The sequence below is a fragment of the Bos indicus genome, chromosome 21 (assembly GCF_029378745.1).
Source record: "Bos indicus isolate NIAB-ARS_2022 breed Sahiwal x Tharparkar chromosome 21, NIAB-ARS_B.indTharparkar_mat_pri_1.0, whole genome shotgun sequence".
NCBI lineage: Eukaryota > Metazoa > Chordata > Mammalia > Artiodactyla > Bovidae > Bos > Bos indicus.
In genome coordinates this window covers 34,133,804-34,158,281 of record NC_091780.1, presented here as the reverse complement: position 1 = coordinate 34,158,281, position 24,478 = coordinate 34,133,804, and the positions used below count along the sequence as shown (strand labels likewise).

Below are 24,478 nucleotides of genomic sequence, written 5' to 3'. Positions count from 1 at the left end.
TGAATAAGTAGTTTTAAAACCTTCCCACAAAGAAAAGCCCAGGCCCAGAGGACTTTGCTGGTAAACTCTATCAAACGTAAAGAAAGAAATAATTACCAATTCTACATAAATTCTTTCAGAAAACAGCAGAATAACATTTTCCGACTCATATTATGAGGGTAATTTTACTCTTGATACTGAGTCCAGTCCAAAGACATCACAAGAAAAGGAAACCTCAGACGAATATTCCTCACAAAAATTTTTAATATCAGCAAATTGAATTCAGTAATATACAGAAAGTAGGATACACCAAGATTCAACAGAATCCATTCTAGGAACACAAGACTGGCTTAACATCTGAAAATCAGGTAACGTAATACACCATTTATACACAGCCATATCTTCGAGGGCTTTTATATATAAAAAAGGTTATCTATATACTTTTAAAGCGTCAAATTACTATTAGATTTAGAAAACTTTGTATTTATTTTTCAAAAGTCAATATTTACAACCTAACAGAAATTACATACTAAACCATTTTCAATTAAATGTTTAAATTACTTAAATTTAAGATGACCCTTCCATTTCATTAAACTACACTGGGCAAATATTGAGATTAACCAGATGATACTCTCTTCACTTCATTAGGCAACAAATTTGATAAGAACACTCTTCAGATAAGGCTTCAAATACATACTGCATATAAAAAAGTGACAGACCCTCAACATCGATCACCAAATTCCCAGCTGTAATTGTATCCATAAACAAATTCCTACACACAGATGCCCAAAGTCATGACGTCACCTAATTTAACCACAATAGGGCAAATCTCCCACCCCATCTCACCCACCAGGTCACCAGAAAAGACTCAAATGCCTTGCCAAAATTCGGACACATTATCATTACAGATATTGTACTCCTTTCGGATACTAATATGGACGTCGTGTCCTGTTGTAGTTGATAACAGAAAAATGCCGTATCTTCCACCTTGCATTACTTACGAATCTTGGACTCTCAAGAATCTTAAACTTCTAGTCCAACGTTTTTCAAACTACAGGTCTTTAGCAGTCAGACCCATTACAGGTCAGAATCAGTTTAGTGAGTTACAATCAACTTTTTTTTTTTCTTTCAATGAAATAGAAAATGTCAGAGGGTACCACATACATAGAAGGCAAAATTTTATTTCCTGTGTACACACTCTACGCATGCAGGGGTCACAAAGAGTCAGCATGCAAAATACATTAACTGTGGGTCATAGGTCAAAAAAGTTAGAGACACTCTGTTAGTCCCACAGTCCTCAAGAAGGCTTCAACAAAAGATTCTTAGTACTCCAAGAGTTATGTTTTTTGTAACCATTTCCAATTCATACAGAGAAACCAAAAAATAGGAATTCTGTGCTCAGTACACTTAATCTTCCATTCATAAATAAAAGACTAGAATCTATCTGAGGTTTCCAGTTGAAACAGTGACCTGCTCAGAGGCAGTCACTTAAGTTTTGATGGGATTACGACCTTTATTTGACAGAGCGCAAACTGAAATCAGTTCAGTCTGTGGCTAGGAAAGAGAACAAAAACCAATCTGGTTCTCGAGATCCACATCTGTAACGGCAGGAGAGGGCTGTTTGGACTCCTTCTACCTCTGAAATTGGGAGGTTTGTTGACAACCAACTGGCCAAGCAGGTGAGGACTATGCCTCCCCCACACCAAAACACTTGAACCATTCAACAAGTCAATTACTGATCAACCAATATCACACAAAGAGTACTGATAATAAGAAACTAAGACTTACACTAACAACAGTAAAGAATCAAGGGGAAGTAAGTCTCCAGGAATAGCAGAAGCTGCCCCCTGCCAGTTATCACTAATTTCTCAGCCACCCTCTCCTCTCAGACTCCAGTTCATCTCCGCCCGCCCCCCACCCCCACCCCCGCTATCTGTCATGGATGTGGTACTCGCGTTCTTCCCTGCCACCGTTCTCTACTGTGCAAAAGGAAACACGCAGGGAGCAATGAGGGGGTGGGCTGCAGGAGCCATTAACGAAGCTAAACTAAGAGCCTAGGCCGCTAATGCCTCACACCTCCCACAATTCCTCGACTGCTGAGAGTCCCGTTCCCTCGACCTCCACCTCAAACCATACCCCGGAGGCAAGTCCTAGTAATGGGTCCCCGCGCACCCGAAGCAGCCCCCATCTCGAACCCACCGCTCTAGAAGTCTGCAAGGCCTGGAAGCACGAAGCCTAAAAGCAAACTCTCCGGCAACCCCGGAAGACCCCTGCCACGAGCGCCCACCAGCCACCCGCCCCCCCTTCGCGCCTACCTCTACGCCACCGAGCCTACGCCTCCTCGGTTCACCACACCAAGCCTGCCCCGAAGCACCGCAAGACCCTGAGACTAAGGGTCTTCTTCACACCCACCCCCACAGCCACGGCCGCCGCCGGAAGCGCCTTGCGTCTCCACGCCACCGTCGTGAGGTCACTTCCGGCGCGACGCTTCAGAACCCGGGGGCGGGACGCCCGGGAAATTTGAGAATTTGGAAACATTAACTACTGGGACCAGCTTTGTGGCCTTCCAGAACCGCGCCTGCTGGGCCTGGTTCCCTGTGCCCCGGCTACCTATATCGGGTGGAGTCTGGGTTCGAGTTGGAGTCCTGCCTGCGTCCCAGGCTCGGTTGCTGGGGAGCTCTCTTCCCTCTCGTAGTACTGATGGAAAGCTCCGACTTTCCTTCCAGTTCCTCTTATGCTAATCGCCGAACCAGAGCGGAAGACTTTGGCTAGGAGACTGCCTCTGTTCTCATGGCCCCTATCCTCGATCAGTTGCAGCTGTGGGATGCAATTAGTAGGCCCCCGTGACGGATTAAAGGAAAAAAATATTCCCTTCGTGGTCTTCGTGGTTGATCTTCAAAGTTTATCAGCTTCAGCTCGTTTTGGGCTTAGTGTCAGTCAATCTGTGCTTGAATACCTTTCCCCACTCCCATCCCTAGTACTCAGTACATGGGAAAGTGCCACTCTCCTTCCTGTGGCATTTTAGAGTCTCGGTCGCCTTGATTTTGAAAAAAGCAGCCGTTTAGGATCAAGACTGAATGTAATGAGGAAGTTTATAGTTGGCAAGGTCGTCTTGAAGCCTGACACCTGGTTTAGGAACCACTGCTTGAGCAGGCAGCATAGAGGAGGGCAGGGGTTCCAAATTTGGCTGTGCAAAATAAGTCGAAGAACTTTAAATTTTTTTCTGTTTTCAAGAACTGTCCCTTTCCTTCCTCCGACACTGAAGATTTTGTTTTAGTAGGTCTGGAGAGTCCATGGCATCTGTTATTTTAAAGGTTTCTTCCAGTCAATTCTTAGCAAACCAAAGTTTGGGAACCCCTGGTGTATCAGACTCAGAGTTGAGTCTTTGCTCTACCTTTTCTTTTTAATTATTATTATCATTTTACAAAGGAGCTGTACCTCTCTGGAAATAATAGCTAACAGTTACTGTGAAATTAATGAGATTTGCTGACCATGATTGATATTCCACATACACACACCCAAAAGTTTGTTAATTTTCTTGTGCCTCCCTTTGGTTATGGTTCTATGCACATGTGCTACGTCGCTTCAGTATAATCCACTCCAAATTATTTTTTAAACGCACAGGAGAATCAAACTTTCATCTTGTTCTCTGTAGCAAACACTGCTGTAACCCCAGAGGTCAGTTGGATATTATGCCTACTCTTGCATCCCCATCACCTTGCACTGCTGCTGCTAAGTCGCTTCAGTCGTGTCCGACTCTGTGCGACCCCATAGACGGCAGCCCACCAAGCTCTGCTGTCCCTGGGATTCTCCAGGCAAGAGCACTGGAGTGGGTTGCCATTTCCTTCTCCAATGCATGAAAGTGAAAAGTGAAAGTGAAGTCGCTCAGTCGTGTCCGACTCTTAGCGACCCCATGGACTGCAGCCTACCAGGCTCCTCCGTCCATGGGATTTTCCAGGCAGGAGTACTGGAGTGGGTTGCCATTGCCTTCTCCGATCACCTTGCACAGTGCCTGCCAAATAGTAGGTGCTGAAATAAGTGTGTATTGAATGAATGAAAGGATTGTCCAGAGATCCTCTGTATAGACTTTCCCTGGAGTTCAAACTGGGAGTCTCTAGTCAGATCTGAGTTTATCAGCCACTAAACTTTGGAAAAGATCAACAACTGCCTTAATTCTACTAAATGAATTGCTCTGCTTAGAGAATTCTGCTGTATTGTTTTGGAACTTTGACCTCATGGAAAGATCAATCACCCAGACTTTTAAGTTTCTTAAAGCTTTTAAGAATTATTGAGTTTCTCCTTTGATCTACAGAGAATGGCAAATACATTCAGAATTGGAATGGAGAATCATTGTTTCACACAGTTTTACACAAATGGTATGTTTTCTCAGCAGAATTGGGGATGTTCATTAATTGCACAAAAAATTCAGATTAAAGATCAGCATCTTATAGAGTTAGGGAAGCCAGGGAGTCATGCTATAAAGTCCTTCCAAACTCCTTGTCCTTGCTACAACCACCATGTATACAGACTGACTCAGTGTGTTAAAACTGAACGCTAATTGGGACAAGAAATACACATGATGTGCCTGAAACATACTGTTGTACAAGATAGCAAATAAGCTATCAAAGACAACTACATTTTTGTTAAAATAACTCAATGCCAACTTGAAGAGGCTCCCATTGGTCAAAAGTAGGACAGTTTGGACATCAATAATAACAATAGAAATTCATCAACTATATTAAGATCCATGTGTCACTAATGATAATTTTTGAAAACTTAATTTGAAACATATTTAACTGTACACCTGGTGCTCTCACTCCTATTCAAAAGAAATGAAAAATCTATATTAAAAAAAAAAAAATAGTACACGAATGTGCTTGGCAGCCTGAGAGTGGCAGTAGGCATTACCATCCCAGGACAACATTTTGGCATCCAGAAAAAGTTACATAGAGTTTGGAAGAGGAGGAATCCAGGCTGATTACAACAGAGGCACTTTTTATGGTTATACCCATTTGAGGATTATCATCTGCAAAAACAATGCTAGAAATTGATTTCAGAACTCCTCTATCTTATAGCAATTGATAGCATATAAAATTGCTTATTAATAGCATAGAGAAACAGTATTTTTTTTTAAGTACAGAGACTTTCCTGGTGGTCCAGTGGTTAAGAATCAGCCTGCCAATTCAGGAGATAAGGGCTTAAATGATTCCAGGTCTGGGAAGATTCTACATGCTGTGGGACGACTAAGCCCATGCACCACAACTACTGAGCCCACATTATAGAGCCTCATGCTCCACAGCAAGAGAAGCCCACGCAATGAGAAGCCCACGCACTGCCGCTAGAGAGTAGCCCCTACTTGCCACAACCAGAGAAAGCCCACACACAGCCATGAGGACCCAGCACAACCAAAAATAAAATTAAAATAAATTTAAAAATATAAATAAAATTTTCATTCCATAGTTCTTTGATTGGTTCAGTAAACATTTGTAGAGGAGCTGCCTACTAAGTGTCCTGCACTGTGCTAGGTACTGGGATAGGAATAAAGCACTGCTTTCAAGGTGCTTACATTCTAGAAGGAAAAACAAAGAATTACAGATGAGCATGATACAAAAGCACAGAGCACCAAGAAAGCACATAAAACAAGGAAGTGGGAGAAGCAGACACAGACAGGGGAGCACAGGGTTTCCTAGATGTGACATCTAAGCTGATGTACAAAGGATGAACAGGGATTAATTAGGTGAAACTTGGAGAAAGATCATTTCAGTAAAGGGAGAGTTACATAGAAGGCCAAGGAAATGTGCGTTAGCACAGCCCACCAGGGAAACACAAGGAGTTCAGCTTGGAAGGAGCATAAATGTAAAGGGAGGAAATGATGATAGATAGATCCAGAAAGTTAGACAGGAGCCAGATCCAAGAGAGCCTTCCATGCCATCAGGAGCTTGGATTTATGCCAAGGGCAATGGGAAACAAATGCAGAATTTTAAGCAACGAAATACCCTGGAGAATGGAGTTATGGAGAATGGACTTAAGAGAAACAAAACTGGTGGGAGTGATATCAGATGAGAAATGGCAATAATTCACACTAAGGCATTAGCAAGTCAGGCTGATAAGGAGAAGACAGTTTATAAAGATGTTTAGGAGAAATAGAATCAATGCCTAGGTTTATGGCTAAGACAGAAGATTGTTTGATGGTGCTGTTTGCTCAGATACTGAACAGAAGAGGATGACGATCTTATAGATAAGCAGTAAAATGATAAATTCTGTTCTGCTTATGTTGCGTTTAAGGTACTGTGGGAGCAGCTGAAATCCTTAGATTTGGGACACTGGCGGCCTTGTCCTTGACTCACTCTGGAGGTAGCTTCCACTCTCATTTTCCTTGAGCCAAGACTTTTCTGTGGTGTTCAAGTGACAGACTGCTCAGAGCTCACACCCCTCCTTCCAGACCTGCTTCATTTTGCCTTCGTAAAATTCCCTAACTGTCTCCCAAATGGCTCCAAGCCCACTTTCAGCCTGTAGACAAGCCTCTTCCCCAGGCCTGTCCTCCTGATTGTGAACCTCACCATCATACAAAGTCCCCAAGCCCAAGGAGTAGCCAGAAATGGGACTACTTGGGAGGAGTGAGGCTGAAGACTGGAAATTCAGGCTGAGATGAACACACCTGTGAACCTGAGAAACCCTCACCATAGAAGGGAGCAGGAAGGAAAGAGGAGGGGGATAGGGACCTCTGTGTGTCCTCTGGCCCTGGCCATGCGCATGCCAGGAGTAGGTCATTTTACAGTCTGGAACGTGTGGCCATCTGGTGGGAAACTGGATATATAGATCTGGAGCTCAGGAGAGAGATACGAGGTTTAGAATTCATCAATAATCAGGCAGTAATTGAATTTCCAATAATGGAGTATCCAAGAATAACACATAGCATAAAGAGGGTCAAAGGCCAAAGACAGAACTTCAAAGCACACCAACATTTACAGGATACACACAGGAAATAAGTGTTTGGGGGATAATGTTTTGTAGGTAAAACCAGTGAACAGCACCCACTTGCCTTTCCTGACTATAGGAAGGAGAGATTGTTTTAACAAGACTCGCTTCTGCCTTAATGTGCTTTTGGCCACCCTAACAGTCTCTATCAAGGATATCAACCATCAGAGAATTAAACAAAGTCTTAGGTCAGTAACAGCACAATACTCATCTATAGTTCTTGACTTGACAGTACCTGTCATGGAGTTCTAGAATGGTAGAGATGAAAGGAAACCTTTGAAATTATCTACTTCATCCCCCATTGTATGGGTAAGGGCTTAGCAAATTAATGGTGGATTCAACATTGGAACTCAGGTCTCCATGACTTATATGTAGGCAGAACATGTCCCAGTCTGCCTAAAACAGTCCCAGTTCACCCCTGTTACTCATAATAATTATTATCACCTACCTTTATCCTTAAATATGTTCTGGTTAGACAAAAAATTCCATAGTCACCTTATTTATATAGCATAAATTTTAGGGCCAAGCAAGCATTGCTATTTATTTATATGATTATTTATCTTTTATGTGATCTCAAAGGTTTAAGTGTCTTAAACTCTTACACATCATTTTATAAGTGAGGTAACTAGCATGTGAAAACAGGTTCCAGACCATAAAATGCCAAACAAAGATCAAGATTAAAAATAAAAACCTTAGATTAGGCAAGAGTTTCTTAAATATGACACCAAAAGCCCAACAACAAAAGTCAGTCAGTTCAGTCACTCAGTCACATCCAACTCTTTGCAGCACACCAGGCTTCCCTGTCTATCACCAACTCCTGGAGCTTGCTCAAACTCAGGTCCATCAAGTCAGTGATGCCATCCAACCATTTCATTCTCTGTTGTCCCCTTTTCCCCCCGCCTTCAATCTTTCCCAGCATCAATGCCTTTTCCAATGAGTCAGTTCTTTGCATCAGGTGGCCAAAATATTGGAGCTTCAACTTCAGCATCAGTCCTTCCAATGAATATTCAAGGTTGATTTCCTTTTGGATTGACTGGTTTGATTTCCTTGCAGTCCAAGGGACTCTCAAGAGTCTTCTCCAACACCACAGTTGAAAAGCATCAGTTCTTCAGTGCTCAGCTTTCTTTATGGTCCAGCAACAAAAGTAAAAATAGATAAGTTGCACTTCATCAGAACGAAGGGAAATTGGGGCTTTGACGGACATATCAAGAAAGTTAAAAGATGTCCCATAGAATAGAGGGAAATATTTGCAAATTATATATCTGATAGGGCTATAGTGTCCGGAATAAATAACTCTCACACCTTAACAACAATGAAATGAACAACTCAATTTAAAAATGGGCAAAGTACTTAATAGACAACATCAAGTCTATCATGGAAGTTAATGGGAAAATGGATTTATCTCATAGGACTTTGTCTCACCCTCAAACTTGTAAATTCCTCATTTCATTAAACAAGAACTCCCCAAAGAAATGAATCCAGATTTGACAAGGGATAGTTTTGCATTTTGGCTGAAATCATCTAAGAATTGCCTTCCCCTTCTATCTCATTCTGATGAAATAAACTCAGGAATCACTGCAGATGAGGTTGGACTTGGAGGATCATCCCAAGGAGTCTGTAGTCAACCCCTACCACTAGAAACCTCTCTCCCTCAATGCAATGTCCTCTCTCCTCCTACACCTCTCCCACCACACCCTGTAATCCTTACCATGTCCTTGGTTTTCTCTTTTAAACTTCTTTCCCAGTGTCTAAATTAGAAAGAATTATCTTAATTTTTTTAATGAGTCAGGGATAGATATTGAGCAAAGAACAGAGGGCATCTAGAGCTGTGGTGGATAATAGGGGAAGGTGTGTTGCCCATCTGAAAAGACGTTCAAGAAGAGAACAGGCAGCAACTGTCGCTGGCCAGGCCCCAGCTTCACCTGAGGCCCCTCCTAGCTCCAGCCGTCAGCCTCTGTGTCCTCCCCTTTCTTCCATTTCTGGGATCCTCAGAGAGAAACCAGCTCAGCAACAATTGGCCTTTTCAGATGCTGCCACTGAGTTGCCACTTCTTCCTCCAGTCCTGGGGCTTTCAATAGCTTCAGGAACATCAGCTTCACAACTCTCAGGTTCCCAGGCAAGACTAAGGGTTGCGTGCAGACACACTCGTGATTTTCCTCATCTGGTCCTGCGAGCCAACTATTAAAATGTTCAGGAGAGGCAATTTCACTGTGCAGACACATAGGTGGACCCAAAAGAAGTAGGGGAGGAGGTTGGATGGGAAAGCCTCCCAGCTCACCAGGTCTAACAGTCCACAGTCAGGGCTTCCTTCCAGGTTTGTTGAGCTCCTGGGGACTTAGAAGCTAGGTGTCCTCCCCAAGCATATTTCAAGAATCAGACTACTGTGCAGAATGTTTACGAGTTCAGGACACTTGTGCGTGTCCCCCATATCTCAAATAAGTGAGCACTGCAAGCTGTCTATCTTCTTGCTCTCCTCCTCACTACCACTCACCTCACAGCCATATCCTGACACATCTGATGCTCCCCTTGCAAGGGAAGTGTTAGGAAAAGAGGGAAGTAGATGAATAATTTCACATACAGGGTAAAAACATTTGCAAAAAGTGATAAACCCAAGAATGCTCTGTTTCACAAGTTTGCAATTTCTTTTTTAAAATGTATTCATTTATTTACTTGTGTGTGCCAAGTCTCAGTTGCAGCATGTGGAATCTTCAATCTTTGTTGCAGTATGTAGGATCTTTTTAAGTTGTGGCATCGGAACTTCAGTTCCCATGCAACTTCAGTGGCAGCATGTGGGGTCTAGTTCCCTGACCAGGGATCAAGTCCAGGCCCTCTGCATTGGGAGCATGGAGTCTTAGCCACTGGACCACCAGCGAAGTCCTTCTTTCTTTCTTTTCTTTTTCTAAAGTAGATTGAGAGTATTCTGTGAAGGAACCACCAAGAGATGCTCAGGAAAAGTCCCAATAGGGAAATATATCTTTACTCATCACCCAATCCTTTGGAAAGATCAGATAGAGGTGTGAACAAGAGAAAAGTTAGCCCAGAGAGGAAAACAAGATGCTCCAAATCACCCAAAAAGTTATCAGAGAGGGTCTGACTAATGAACAAGTATTTATGGTATGCTAACCATGTGCTCAGCCCCAAAGCTAGAAACTGGGATGGAGGCAACAAAGAAATAGGCCTGCCCTAAGGAAGCTTATTGGAGAAGGCACTGGCGACCCACTCCACTCTATTATATTCTATTATATTCCTCAAGTCTTCTGTCTGCTTAGCCCATGATCCTGGTATATTCCTTGCCAAAACATAGACCCCTATACTCTCAAGCTTAAAGAGAAATCTGATAGAGGTTAATACTGTCTGTGCCATTCTAAAGCTTAGTGGACATTATGGAGGCAGCTGTCTTAGGTCGGTCAACTCCAGGGCCCCCCTGGGAAGAGAAGCATCCACTCCCCAGTGCCTCCTCCTTCTACTCTCCTCCAGCTTTCCACCACAACTTTCTGTCTTGTGTCTCCGACACTACAACTATTCCTACCCCTCCTCACATACAATACCACTAACCTTTATGTTTACTTTGCTAACTTATCAGATCATATCCTCCAACAACATGACTTTCATATCTACCACTTTGAACTCGGCATATTTCTAATATACTCCACAATACCACCAAGATATTGCTACAAACTCCAAAAAGTTCAGATCTGTGTTTGGCTAATGCTATATAAATGGGAAACTTAGTTATGGCCAGCCCACAAGGATTCCTCTACCTGTGTTCCTCCTTTCTTATCCCCATAATAAAAGGCTTTCTATGCTGCTTAGCAACTCATGCCCTGCTCTCTAAGGTTTCTATTATCATTACTACAATGTTGCCTTAAAATGATGACAAAAAGCCACAGAATCAATTGTTCTGCATTTTCTTAAATTCCGTATCTTTCTATTTGGCATCCATTGGTTAATTACATTAACTGTGTTTTCTTCAGAGAAGGCTATGGCACCCTACTCCAGTACTCCTGCCTGGAAAATCCCATGGATGGAGGAGCCTGGTAGGCTGCAATCCATGGGGTCGCTAGGAGTCGGACACGACCGAGCAACTTCACTTTCACTTTTCAGTTTCATGCATTGGAGAAGGAAATGGCAACCCACTCCAGTGTTCTTGCCTGGAGAATCCCAGGGACAGGGGAGCCTGGTGGGCTGCCGTCTATGGGGTCGCACAGAGTCAGACACAACTGAAGTGACTTAGCAACAGCAGCAGTGTGGCCTCACCAGCTTTACCATAATATATCCAGTATACACATTCTTAGAATAGGTAAGAAGTATCTCATTTTGTAGTTAAGAAAATGTAACATGAGGGGACTTAAGTCACTTACTGAGGATCATACAGTAAGTGAAGGAGCTGAGGTTTGAACTCAATTCTCATGACCTGATCTTGGAAAAACCTTAAATTGTAGTTTAGAGGTATTTTCCAAACCCTCCTTATAGTATCATTTGACATTTTTACCTCAGAGTCTTAAAAGCTACTGTACAACCACTATTTTGAAAACTGATTCATCAAATGACATTGCAGAGATAACAAAAAGATCAGTTATGGGATCATCTCCATATAAATACACCTGATGACACCTGGACAGACAGAAGGAATATACAGAGCTGTGAAGATCTGGGGGCCTAAAGCAGAATATTGTGGTCTTTTCTTCTGTTAGATTAAAAAGGTTCAAAAGGGAGACTTTAAGGCAATTCCCTGATGGTCCAGTGATTAGGATTCTGCACTTCCACTGCCAGGGGTCAGGATTTGATCCCTGATTGAGGAACTAAGATCCCACAAGCCACATATGGCAAAAAAAAGAGGGGGGGGGGTGGTTAAAATGGACAGACATGGTGCTTCTTATCAGTCTCAAGGGTATGATATTAGAAATCATGTTCCTTGAAATTATATCAACATCAAGTACAGTGCTAAGGAATATTGTTCTTTTAAATAATAAGACCCTGAGAAATTTTGCTGTTGAAAGAGATGGTTGGATGGCATCACTGACTCAAACTTTAGTTTGAGCAAACTCTGAGAGATGGTGAAGGACAGGGAAGCCTGGCATGCTGCAGTCCATGGGATCACAAAGAGTCAGACACAACTGAGCGACTGAACAAAAGCAAAATCCTATCAGGGAAAGAGAAAAATAACGTTGGAGGAATTACAGTTTCCAATTTCAGTACTTCCTATAAAACCACAATGATCAAAACCGTGTGTGCTGCCATAAAGACAGACATATAGGTCAATGGACTACACGTGAGGGTCCAGAAATTAGTCCATACATCTCTTGTCAATGGATTTTCAACAAGGAAAGGGGAATGACTACTTAACACACCAATGTATCTATGTGATACATTATCTAAAGCAATGTAATGCTTCAATAATAAAGCAATGTAATTTGTTGGAACTATTACAACCAACTAGTCTTATTTCCTCAATATAATCAACCTGTATTATATACTTTCTTACATTAAAGTTATTAATTGTGCACCAATCTGATCCAGAAATTAATTTCCATGAATGAGCCTAATCATAATGGCAGCTGGTAGCAAGTTTAGTAGAATACACTAATAGAAGAGACCTCATCAGTATATTTGGATAGACAAATGAGAAATCCAGCAGTAAGTTACATTTCCTGAACTAGCTGCTGAATCTAAAAAAAAATGAGCTATCTCTATATAAAAAGTCAAGTTTTCTGACCATTAAAATGAAAAATAGTGAGAAAAATTAAAAATAGTTAAAAGAATTAAAAAGCTTCCCTGGTAGCTCAGTCGGTAAAAAATCTGCCTGCAATGCAGGAGACCTGGATTCGATTGTTGGGTCAGGAAGCTTCCCTGGAGAAGGAAATGGCAATCCACTCTAGTATTCATGCCTGGAGAATCCAGTGGACAGAGGAGCCTGGCAGGCTACAGTCCATGGGGTCTCAAGAGTCGAACATGACTAGCGACTAAACCACCACCAAAAGATAGTGGTGGCTACCAAAATCAGTAGCCCTTTTCATAGGCATGATCTTGATTGAAAGGTCTTGCAGTTGAGGTGTCCACTTCCATGAAGTCCCTGCCTCTGGACTACAATGGTCCTGCATATCCTGACTTGGTCATTTGGTATATTCTGACAAGTGTTTGTGATGAAACTTTTTGATGTTCCTTCAAGAAGACTGAGTTTTGATCTATAACTTGGAGCTGGGACCTTTAGGTAAGTGCAAGGAAACAAAACAGAAACTACTTGAGCATGATAAGACTGAATGGCTCTAGTTCATTTATTTTAATACTCAACTATACTAGGATGAGGAAAGCAGAATCTCTGTTGAGAATAATACACATAAATCTATAACGCTTTCATCAGCCGTTTATGCCATTAAGTATTTTCATGATTGTCCCCCTTTACCGGTGTTGTGTTATTATTGTCACATGTTTTCATGTTACTAATCGTCAGGGAACGTTCAACTGTAAGGAATCCAATATGTTGTACTTTTCTTTCTTTGTGTGTCGTTTCTCCAGGATTCTCTGTTCCTTATCAGTGCCTATTCCGGGAACGAGTAGAGCTGCATGCAGTTCTCAGGACTGAGATCATGGGAAAGGGTACCTGCTTGGATTCCTTTCAGTAACTCCCTTCAATGACTCTTTTCAACATCAGCGACCTTGTATGTATTAGACTATTTTGTTTCAATTGATGGGATTTCATCCTTTGTAATGGCTGAGTAATCATTTTACTAAAGATATATAAGCCTGCATTTCTGCTAATAAAATACCGTTGTTCCACTAGAGACTTGGGTCCCCGTGTTGTTCTTTCTTTCTCTTTCTCTCTCTCCCTCTGGCTAATTTTCTAGAGCGTAGAAACCTGCCAAGCTCACTTTCCTGCCTGGGTTTTCAAGACCTCTTTGAAAGGACGCCCTGTGCCTCCGTGAGCAGTACAAGCCCTGTCCTAGGGCTTTATTGGTTCTCTGCATAACCCAGGGAATACTAGTCTCTTTCTTTTGCTTTCTTATCATTGACTCCGGACCACCAGGTTCCGGTCCATTAGAGGACCGCAACAAGTGGTGCCCGAACAGGAAGGAACCTGGTATACATGACATTTTGGACGGAGTGACTCGGGACCTGTTGAGGTTGGGACCTATTGAGGTCAGTAAGTACTAAGACAACGGTCAAACGGCTGGAAAGCCCCATCATTTTTCTACTTTACTTCATCATTTATTTAAAGTTCAAAGACTTTCAGTTTCATGCAAACAAATAGCGGCTTATCTCCAAATGGTGGAAAACTATCTTGACTGTAATAATTGTAGTCATCTTATTCTTGCTGTTTGCTTTTTATGTCTGTAACTATTAATGATTAACTATTATATTATTAAATATTATTTAATAAATTATTATTAAAATAAACATATTATTTATTATAAAACAAATAAATTATTTATGTATTTAATAATATATAATTATAAATATATAATTATTATATAATTATAATAAATATACAATAAATATGTTGTTTATTATAAAAATAAATAATTGTTAAAATAAATATATTATTAAATATATTATTAAATATTAACTATTATATCTAAATGGCTTAGACATTTAAGTTACAAATGATTATTCATGCTCCTGCAGTTTCCACTGCCTCCTCTAGCTATTACTCAGGGCCCCTAGATCAGAGACCCTCTATATAAAGATAAGGGGAATATATTGCCTCAACAGTTTAAGGCCTATGCCCCTTCCCAGCAGGAAGAGGTTATAAAATGATTTCTCCACACCTTTCCCTGACAACCATATTCTCCTAAAAACAGGAGAAAATGAAAGAGTCAAAGCTTAAGCAGACAGGAGTCCAGGGCCCTATAAAAAAGAAGCAAACACTCTTACTCCTGCTTTCCTTAAGCTCTGTGCAACAATGTATCTTACGAAAAACTGACCTTTCTTTAGGTCCAGAACTAATGATTACACAACACAAAGTCTTACTCATAAAAATGCTTTTCTTAGGCTCTATGTTAATGATTATAATTGTAACAAATCTTGCCTAAAAACTTGTATCTCAAGACTTGTACCCCTGATTGCATAGCAACAATATATCTTGCCCAGAGATTATCTAGAACCTGTTCTCCCTGGCTAATCTTATGCCAAAGTTGTCTCTGGATGTATGTCTTGAGAAAGGGCCTAATAGAACTCTTACAGCATTGAGGTATTCTTTTTACCTATTCTCAACAACTAATTAAAAAATATATAAGGTCTCACTTAAACTAATGAGACAAGTACTCTTTCTACCCCCTTTTTGATATCTATGACAGAAGCTTTCTCTGTTCTTTGAGACGATAGAAGCTCAAATACAATGCCCTCCTTTATTGCATGAACAATTAAAAGAAGTTACCCGTGAAGCCTGAGATCAAATTACTCCTCAAGGAGAACCTAAAGGTAGTTACACTAAGATATTACAAGGACCTAATGAAACCTATTGGAGAAGGAAATGGAAACCCACTCCAGGGTTCTTGCCTGGAGAATCCCAGGGACGGGGGAGCCTGGTGGGCTGCTGTCTGTGGGGTCGCACAGAGTCGGACACGACTGAAGCAACTTAGCAGCAATGAAACCTATGCTGATTTTCTAGCTACACTAAAAACTGCTATTTCCCATAGTGTGATTGAAAAAAAAAAAAAAAACCAATATACAACTAGAAAAACTGCTTGCATATGAAAATACAAATAAAAAATGTCAAAAAGCTATAGCTCCAATTTGTGAGACTGGGACTATTATTGATTATTTGAAGCCTTGTCACAATCTAGGATCAAAAACTCAAGAAATGCAAATGCTGGCTGAAACAATGGCTGCTTACTTTAAAAGGGGAAATAAAAGATGTTTTACATGTGGAGGTAAGAACCATTTAAAAAAACACTGCCCTAAGAAGGCTAATAAAAAACCTTCAAAAATCTGCCCTCGCTGCAGTAGGAAAATGCATTGGGCCAAAGATTGTAAATCTAAATTTGATATTAAAGAAAAACCTATTTCGAGAAATTCCAAACAGGGGACCCCCCCAGGCTCCCTTCAACAAAAACCTGGGACAAATTCCATCTTCTCCCTCAAACCCTCAACATCCGGCAGTGCTGCGGTCGATATACCAGCCCTAAATGATTTTCTCCTTTACCCGTGAACAGTCCCTCCTAAAATACCTACCGGACTTTTTGGTCCCCTGCCCTTACAAACCTTTGGTCTTTTACTTGGCTAATCTAGTTTGACTTCTAAAGGAATTACTGTTCACCCTGGAGTAATTGATTCAGATTATAAAGGAGAAATTCAAACTATGATGTCATCTCAGATTCTATGACAATTCAAAAAGGGGGACTTAGGGTAACTTCTTTCAATTCAAAAAAATTGCTCAATTACTTCTTTTACCTTACATTTCTATTAACTCCTCTGATGCTGTACAGTTAGACAAGGCTGTGGTCCTTGTGTGATTAGATGTGAAGAAAGCTGAGCGCCAAAGAATTGATGCTTTTGAACTGTGGTCTTGGAGAAGACTCCTGAGAGTCCCTTGGACTGCAAGGAGATCCAACCAGTCCATTCTAAAGGAGATCAGCCCTGGGTGTTCTTTGGAAGGAATGATGCTAAAGCTGAAACTCCAGTACTTTGGCCACCTCATGCAAAGAGTTGACTCATTGGAAAAGCTTCTGATGCTGGGAGGGATTGGGGGCAGGAGGAAAGGGGGACGACAGAGGATGAGATGGCTGGATGGCATCACTGACTCGATGGACATGAGTTTGAGTGAACTCCAGGAGTTGGTGATGGACAGGGAGGCCTGGCGTGCTGCGATTCATGGGGTTGCAAAGAGTCGGACACGACTGAGCGACTGAACTGAACTGAACTGAGTGCTGTACAGACAGGTGGATTCGAAAGTACAGATCAAAAATAATCGTTATGGACATCATTGGTATCTAAATATGCCTGACCAAATACAAATATCAAAATTAATGGTAAAAGATTTTCTGGCCTCCTCAACGCTGGATCTGATATTACTATTATATCCAAACATTTATGGCCCAAATCCTGGCCTATGCAAAAAATCACTTGCCAAATTGCCGAAATTTCTCAAACCAAAGTACAAGAGGTTTATCAGAGTACTCGAATTTATCCATGTGAGGGGCCAGAAGGCCAACCTGCAACATTAAGACCTTATGTGATAGATACACCCCTTAATCTAATAAAAAAAGATTTACTTATGCAATGACAAACTCGTATATACATTCCACATTTTTCTTACGGGCCACTGCTCATTTAACAAACAAAACAACTATTAAAATAACAAAAAAATGACAAGCCTATTTAGACAGAGCAATGGCCCCTTACAAAAGAGAAATTACACGCTGCTAAAAAAATTGTGATTTCCTGACTTTCTTGTTATTCATTATATAGATGATATATTGTTTTCACCTCCATCCGTTTTAAAAACTCAACACATGTTTGATATAGCTCAACAATGCTTAAACAACTTTGGGTTAATCATTGCCCCTGAAAAAATTCAACCTCTATGCCTTACCAGTACTTAGGATTTGTTGTTAATAGACAACATATTACTCCCCAACTAACACAGATTCGTACTGATAAATTATCCACCTTAAATGATTTTCAAAAACTTTTAGGCAATATAAATTGGATTAGGCCCTCTTTGGACATTGCTAATTATCAACTAACTAATCTATTTAATACTTTAAGAGGAGATCCTAATCTAAATAGCCCTCGATCACTTTCTCAAGAAGCATGAGAAAAACTCTATTTAGTGCAAAATAAACTACAAAAACATTTTCTTACCCGCATTAGACTAGATTTACCTTTAAAATCATTTGTACTCCCCTCTCTTCATTCTCCCATGAGACTTCTTGCCCAACAAAAACACCCAATAAAATGGATCTATACCCATTTTAGAAAAATAAAGTCACTTAACACCCTACATTGATTTAATTGCTCTAATCATTATCAATGAAAAAAATAAGACTAAAACTCCAGTTGGTTCTGATCCCCATAAAATTGTAATACTTATTAATAAATCTCAATTCAAAAATACATTACAAACTTCTACCGATTTCCAAATAGCTTTTCTAAAATATTTTGGGAAAATTTCATTTCATTATCCCTCTAACAAGCTATAAAATTTCTTCAAAAATTCTAAATTTATTATGTCCCACATCATCAGCCCACACCCTATACCTCAAGCTAAAGTTCTCTATATAGATGAGACTAAAAATGCCAAAGCCTCATTCTGGTCTCTCAAAAAATATAAAGTCTTTTATACTAAATTCCATTCTGCTCAACAAAACAAATTATATGCCCTTATTCAAGTTATTTGCCTACATCCCTACCCCATTGATATAGTCTCTGATTCTTTATATTCAGTTTTTGTATTAATAGAACTGCCATACAACCCAGCAATCCCACTGCTGGGCATACACACCGAGGAAACCAGAACTGAAAGAGACACATGTACCCCAGTGTTCATCGAAGCACTGTTTATAATAGCCAGGACATGGAAGCAACCTAGATGTCCATCAGCAGACGAATGTATAAGAAAGCTCTGGTACATATACACAATGGAGTATTCAGTTCAGTTCAGTTCAGTCGCTCAGTCGTGTCCAACTCTCTGCGACCCCATGAATCGCAGCACGCCAGGCCTCCCTGTCCATCACCAACTCCCGGAGTTCACTCAAACTCATGTCCATCGAGTCGGTGATGCCATCCAGCCATCTCATCCTCTGTCGTCCCCTTCTCCTCCTGCCCCCAATCCCTCCCAGCATCAGAGTCTTTTCCAATGAGTCAACTTTTTGCATGAGGTGGCCAAAGTACTGAAGTTTCAGCTTTAGCATCATTCCTTTTAAAGAACACCCAGGGCTGATCTCTTTCAGAATGGACTGGTTGGATCTCCTTGCAATCCAAGGGACTCTCAAGAGTTTTCTCCAAGACCACAGTTCAAAAGCATCAATTCTTCGGTGTTCAGCCTTCTTCACAGTCCAACTCTCACATCCATACATGACTAAAGGGAAAACCATAGACTTGACTAGATGGACCTTTGTTGGCAAAGTAATGTCTCTGCTTTTCAATATACTCTCTGGATTGGTCATAACTTTCCTTCCAAGGAGTAAGCGTCTTTTAATTTCATGGCTGCAATCACCATCTGCAGGATTTTGGAGCCCCCAAAAATAAAGTCTGACACTGTTTCCACTGTTTCCCATGAAGTGATGGGACCAGATGCCATGATCTTAGTTTTCTGAATGTTGAGCTTTAAGCCAACTTTTTCACTCTCCTCTTTCACTTTCATCAAGAGGCTTTTAAGTTCCTCTTCACTTTCTGCCATAAGGGTGGTGTCATCTGCATACCTGAGGTTATTGATATTTCTCCCGGCAATCTTGATTCCAGCTTGTGCTTCTTCCAGCCCAGCATTTCGCATGATGTACTCTGCATAGAAGTTAAATAAGCAGGGTGACAATATACAGCCTTAATGTACTCCTTTTCCTATTTGGAACCAGTCTGTTGTTCCATGTCCAGTTCTAACTGTTGCTTCCTGACCTGCATATAGGTTTCTCACGAGACAGGTCAGGTGATCTGGTACTCCCATCTCTTGAAGAATTTTCCACAGTTTATTGTGATCCACACAGTCAAAGGCTTTGGCATAGTCAATAAAGCAGAAAGAGATGTTTTTCTGGAACTTGCTTGCTTTTTTGATGATCCAGCAGATGTTGGCAATTTGATCTCTGGTTCCTCTGCCTTTTCTAAAACCAGCTTGAATATCTGGAAGTTCATGGTTCATGTATTGCTGAAGCCTGGCTTGGAGAATTTTGAGCATTACTTTACTAGCGTGTGAGATGAGTGCAATTGTGCAGTAGTTTGAGCATTCTTTGGCATTGCCTTTCTTTGGGATTGGAATGAAAACTGACCTTTTCCAGTCCTGTGGCCACTGCTGAGTTTTCCAAATTTGCTGGCATATTGAGTGCAGCACTTTCACAGCATCATCTTTTAGGATTTGAAATAGCTCAACTGGAATTCCATCACCCCCACCAGCTTTACTCAGCCATTAATACATTTGAATCAGTGCTGATGAGGTGGATGAAACTGGAGCCTATTATATAGGGTGAAGTAAGCCAGAAAGAAAAACACCAATACAGTATACTAATGCATATATATGGAATTTAGAAAGATGATAACGATAACCCTGTATGCGAGACAGCAAAAGAGACACAGATGTATAGAACAGTCTTTTGGACTCAGTGGGAGAGGGCAAGGGTGGGATGATTTGGGAGAATGGCATTGAAACATGTATAATATCATATGTGAAATGAATCGCCAGTCCAGGTTCAAGGCCTGATACAGGATGCTCGGGGCTGGTGCACTGGGATGACCCAGAGGGATGGTATGGGTTGGGGGGGGGTGTGGGAGGGGGGTTCAGGATGGGGAACACATGTACACCGTGGTGGCTTCATTTTGATGTATGGCAAAACCAATACAATATTGTAAAGTAAAAATAAAATAAAAGTAAAACGGAATTACCTTTAAAAAAAATAAATAAAAATTATAAAAACCTCCACCATAAATTCCAATCAACCTATTATTCAACAACTTTTTTTTCGAACTACAATCCATTATTAAAAACCACACTTCTCCCATTTATATTACACATATTCGAACACATTCCTGTCTTCCCAGTCCTGTGACTCATGGTAATGAACAGGCTGATAAACTTGTTTCCTTTGCTACTCTGAAAAACAACATGCTCTGGTGCACAACAATGCTGGCTTCTACACCAGCTATGAAAAATCCCATACCGCCAGGCTAAAAAATTTATTAATAATTGCTCTACTTGTAGACCCCTACATCTTCGACCCATTGCACAAGATATTAATCCTCGGAGATTACAACCTAATGAACTGTGACAGATGGATGAAACTCATTGCCCTAAACTTTTTCCTTCTTCTTTCCTACACGTCTGTATTGACACAAATTCTTCTTTTTCTGGGCCACACCTCTTCGTGGTGAAGCTACACAACACATTATAACTCACCTATTAGCTTGTTTTGCTACAATGGAAACCCCTAGTTCTATAAAAACAATGGCCTGCCTATATTTCAAGTTATTTCAAACAATTTTTACAAACATTTTCTATTAAACATATTACAGGTATTCCTTATAATCCACAGACACAAGACATAGTCAAACGAACACATCACACATTAAAACTACAAATAAAAAAATTAAAAAAGAGAAAATACACGGGAACACTACTCTCTTCCTTATCTAAAACAGACTTTACTAGATTCCAACATAAGCTATTCTTTGAACCTATAACTATTTGTTAATACAGCTTTATTTGTTTTAAATTTTTTAAACTTACCACAGGGAGATATCGTGACAAGAGTAGAAAAACATTTTGAGGAACCGAAGGACACTTCTCTTCCTCTGCCCATTTGGTACTAAGACGGGTTAACTAATCAATGGAAATCTGGGAAACTAATCTTACAGGGAAAGGAGTATGCTTATATTTCTCCAGATGGATCCAAAGAAGTCAGTTGGCTCCTTCTTCAGAAGATCTGCCCCCAGGAAACCACTGTTGTTCAAGATAGAGAGGAAAAGACCAAATCCACGGAAAGAAAAAATTCCAGTACAAGCCATGGCAGCTTTAGAGATTTCCAAAAAACCCACTCGACGTCATCTACCTCATGATCTCCCTACTTGGGGACAGATGAAAACCCTTACTAATCAAGCTGAAAATCTGATTTCTCAACAGGGAATACCTCGGAGTCCTGAAAATATTTTTGTTGCTATGCTTGCTTTGCTTGCTTTCGCTTCCCCCCTTGAGCTGAACTAACTAATCATACTTTCTGGGGTTACATACCCAACCCCCCTTTATCACATGTTGTAGAATGGACAGAAAAGGGACTGATCGTATCAACCAATGATTCCATACATATGTCTTCTCCCTGGAGCCTGAAAGGGCCCTCACACCCTGAGGAGGAGGGAAGACTAATTAATATTTCTTTAGGTTATGAAGTCCTTCCTTTATGCATGGGCCCATCGGAATTATGCATTAACATTAGCCAACTAACTTGGGCTTTCATCCTGCCTCCAAAAAAGGACTTTCGGACATTGCTTGGATTATTTATTGCCCTTTCTTTTTATGAGAACCATGTCAACACTACTGAAACTCTAGGGAAAGGACAAAAAAACATTATTCAAAGGGTTTACTTATAAGAACTTTAAGTATATTCCTGTTCACTGGGACAGGTGTCAAGACAATTAGGAAAATTAATGTTTGTGGCTAAGCACACCATTGTCGATTGGGGACCCCACGGTGTGTGGTTATCTAACTGTTAAGATGATATTAACGGTACTGTGTGTGACTATGCCGCTCAAGTAGCATAGAAAGTTACTAATACTATGATGGAACATTACCATGACAAAGGACTTCTTGGCTGGCTTGACGGTGAAATGGCATCCCCTCATTCTCGAATCATCCTCAATAAACAGATTGGGCCTGAACAATGGGACATCTGGAAACTTGCTGCAAGCACTGAAGAACTTGGGACTTGGACCAGACATTTCACAGGACCAGTCTTAGTCTTAGTAATTATTTCTTTCGCTATAATCAATCATATTTCATACAAGCTTGTGTTCCCCTTCCTTTTGTTATAGCTATAGGAAACTTACAATTCAATAAGATTTTACATTCTGTAACTTGTATAAATTGCAAACTCCTCTATTTCCTTAAGAAATGAATCCCTTTTTATTCTTTGATCTCGAAGTAATTTGTGGTTACCAGTAAATCTCCCACGGCCCTGGGAAGAAGGCCCCATAGCCAGGCTTGCTTCCCCGTTACTTACTAAATTACTCCAACTGTCTAAAAGATTCATTGGATGGCTGATTCTTGGCATTTGGGGATTAATAGCTATTTGCACCACTGCTGCTGTTGCTGGCATTGCTTTACAAACTTCAATTCAAACACACAATTTTACCCAAAATTGGACCAAAGATGCTTATACTATGTGGGTCACTCAGGCTCAGATAGAGGAAGAAATTCAAGATGAAATACAAGAAGTAAAAACAGCCATCAAATGGGTTGGAGATCAATTAATAGATTTACAAAAATGGGCTTTGCTATAACGTGATTCAAATTCTACTCAATTTTGTATTCAGATCAGATCAGTCGCTCAGTCGTGTCCGACTCTTTGCGACCCCATGAATCGCAGCACGCCAGGCCTGCCTGTCCATCACCAACTCCCAGAGTTCACTGAGACTTTGTATTACCCCTGTTCAGTTCAACTATAGTGCCTACAATTGAAAACAAATCAAATTTCATTTGCAAGACTTACATGATAATGCTTCCTTAAATGTACAGTTATTATAAAAAGAAATCTTTGAAGCCTTCTCTAAGAGTCTGCCTTCTTCCACTAATTTGGAAACTTTACCTGAACAACTAGCTGATCAATTATCTGGGCTAGACCCTCGAGGATGGTTACAGAGCATTATACATAGTATTAGATCTGAAATTGTAATGCTAATAATTGTCCTAATGGTTATATGCGTATTATACTGATGCCTTTCAACTAAAATTCTCCAAACTAAACAAACTCATTTGGTCAGGACCTTTTTCACTAAAGTATCTACGGTCACTCCCAATTATGAAAAAGTAAAAGAGGGGGAATTGTCAGGGGACGTTCAGCTTTAAGGAATCCAATATGTTGCATTTTTCTTCCTTTGTGTGCCATTTCTCAAAGATTCTCTGTTCCTTATTAGTTCCTATTCTGCGAATGAGTAGAGCAGCACACAGTTCTCAAGACTGAGACCATGGGAAAGGGTACCTGCTTGGATTCCTTTCAGTAACTCCCTTCAATGACTCTTTTCAGCATCAGCGAACTTGTATGTATTAGACTATTTTGTTTCAATTGATGGGAATTCATCCTTTGTAATGGCTGAGTAGTCATTTTACTAAAGATATATAAGCCCGCACTTCTGCTAATAAAATACCGCTGTTCCACTAGAGACTTGGGTCCCCGTGTCGTTCTTTCTTTCTCTTTCTCTCTCTCCCTCTGGCTAATTCTCTGGAGCGTAGAAACCCGCCAGCTCACTTTCCTGCCCAGGCTCTCAAGACCTTTTTGAGAGGACGCCCTGTGCCTCTGTGAGCGGTACAAGCTCTATCCTAGGGCTTTATTGGTTCTCTGCATAACCCAGGGAATACCAGCTTCTTTCTCTCTTTTGCTTTCTTATCATCGACTCCGGACCACCAGGTTCTGGTCCATTAAAGGACTGCAACAACTAATTAGCATCTTTTTGTTTCAGCTTGAAGAACTCCTTTTAGCATTTCTTTTGAGGCAAATCTAGTGATTATGAACTCCCTTAGCTTTTGTTTGTTATGAAAAGTCTTTATGTCACTTAGGGCTTAATATAAAATAGCAGCGAACGTGATTATATGCTATCTGATAATATAGCCATAAAATTAATAAAATTAGTTAATAACATTAATTGTATTTTTAAATTTAAACTTTAA

At 40.6% G+C, this 24,478-nt stretch overlaps 1 protein-coding gene across 2 annotated transcripts in view; it reads right to left on the bottom strand.

Annotated features, from left to right (window-relative positions):
- EDC3 (enhancer of mRNA decapping 3) overlaps positions 1 to 2,429 on the bottom strand; it is a 55,256-nt gene extending 52,827 nt beyond the window's left edge. For both annotated transcript variants that reach the window (XM_019983458.2, XM_019983457.2), the window contains exon 1: positions 2,295 to 2,429. The gene's annotated coding sequence lies outside the window, so the exon portion shown is untranslated. The remainder of the gene's footprint in view (positions 1 to 2,294) is intronic.
- Between the last annotated feature and the right edge of the window lie 22,049 nt (positions 2,430 to 24,478).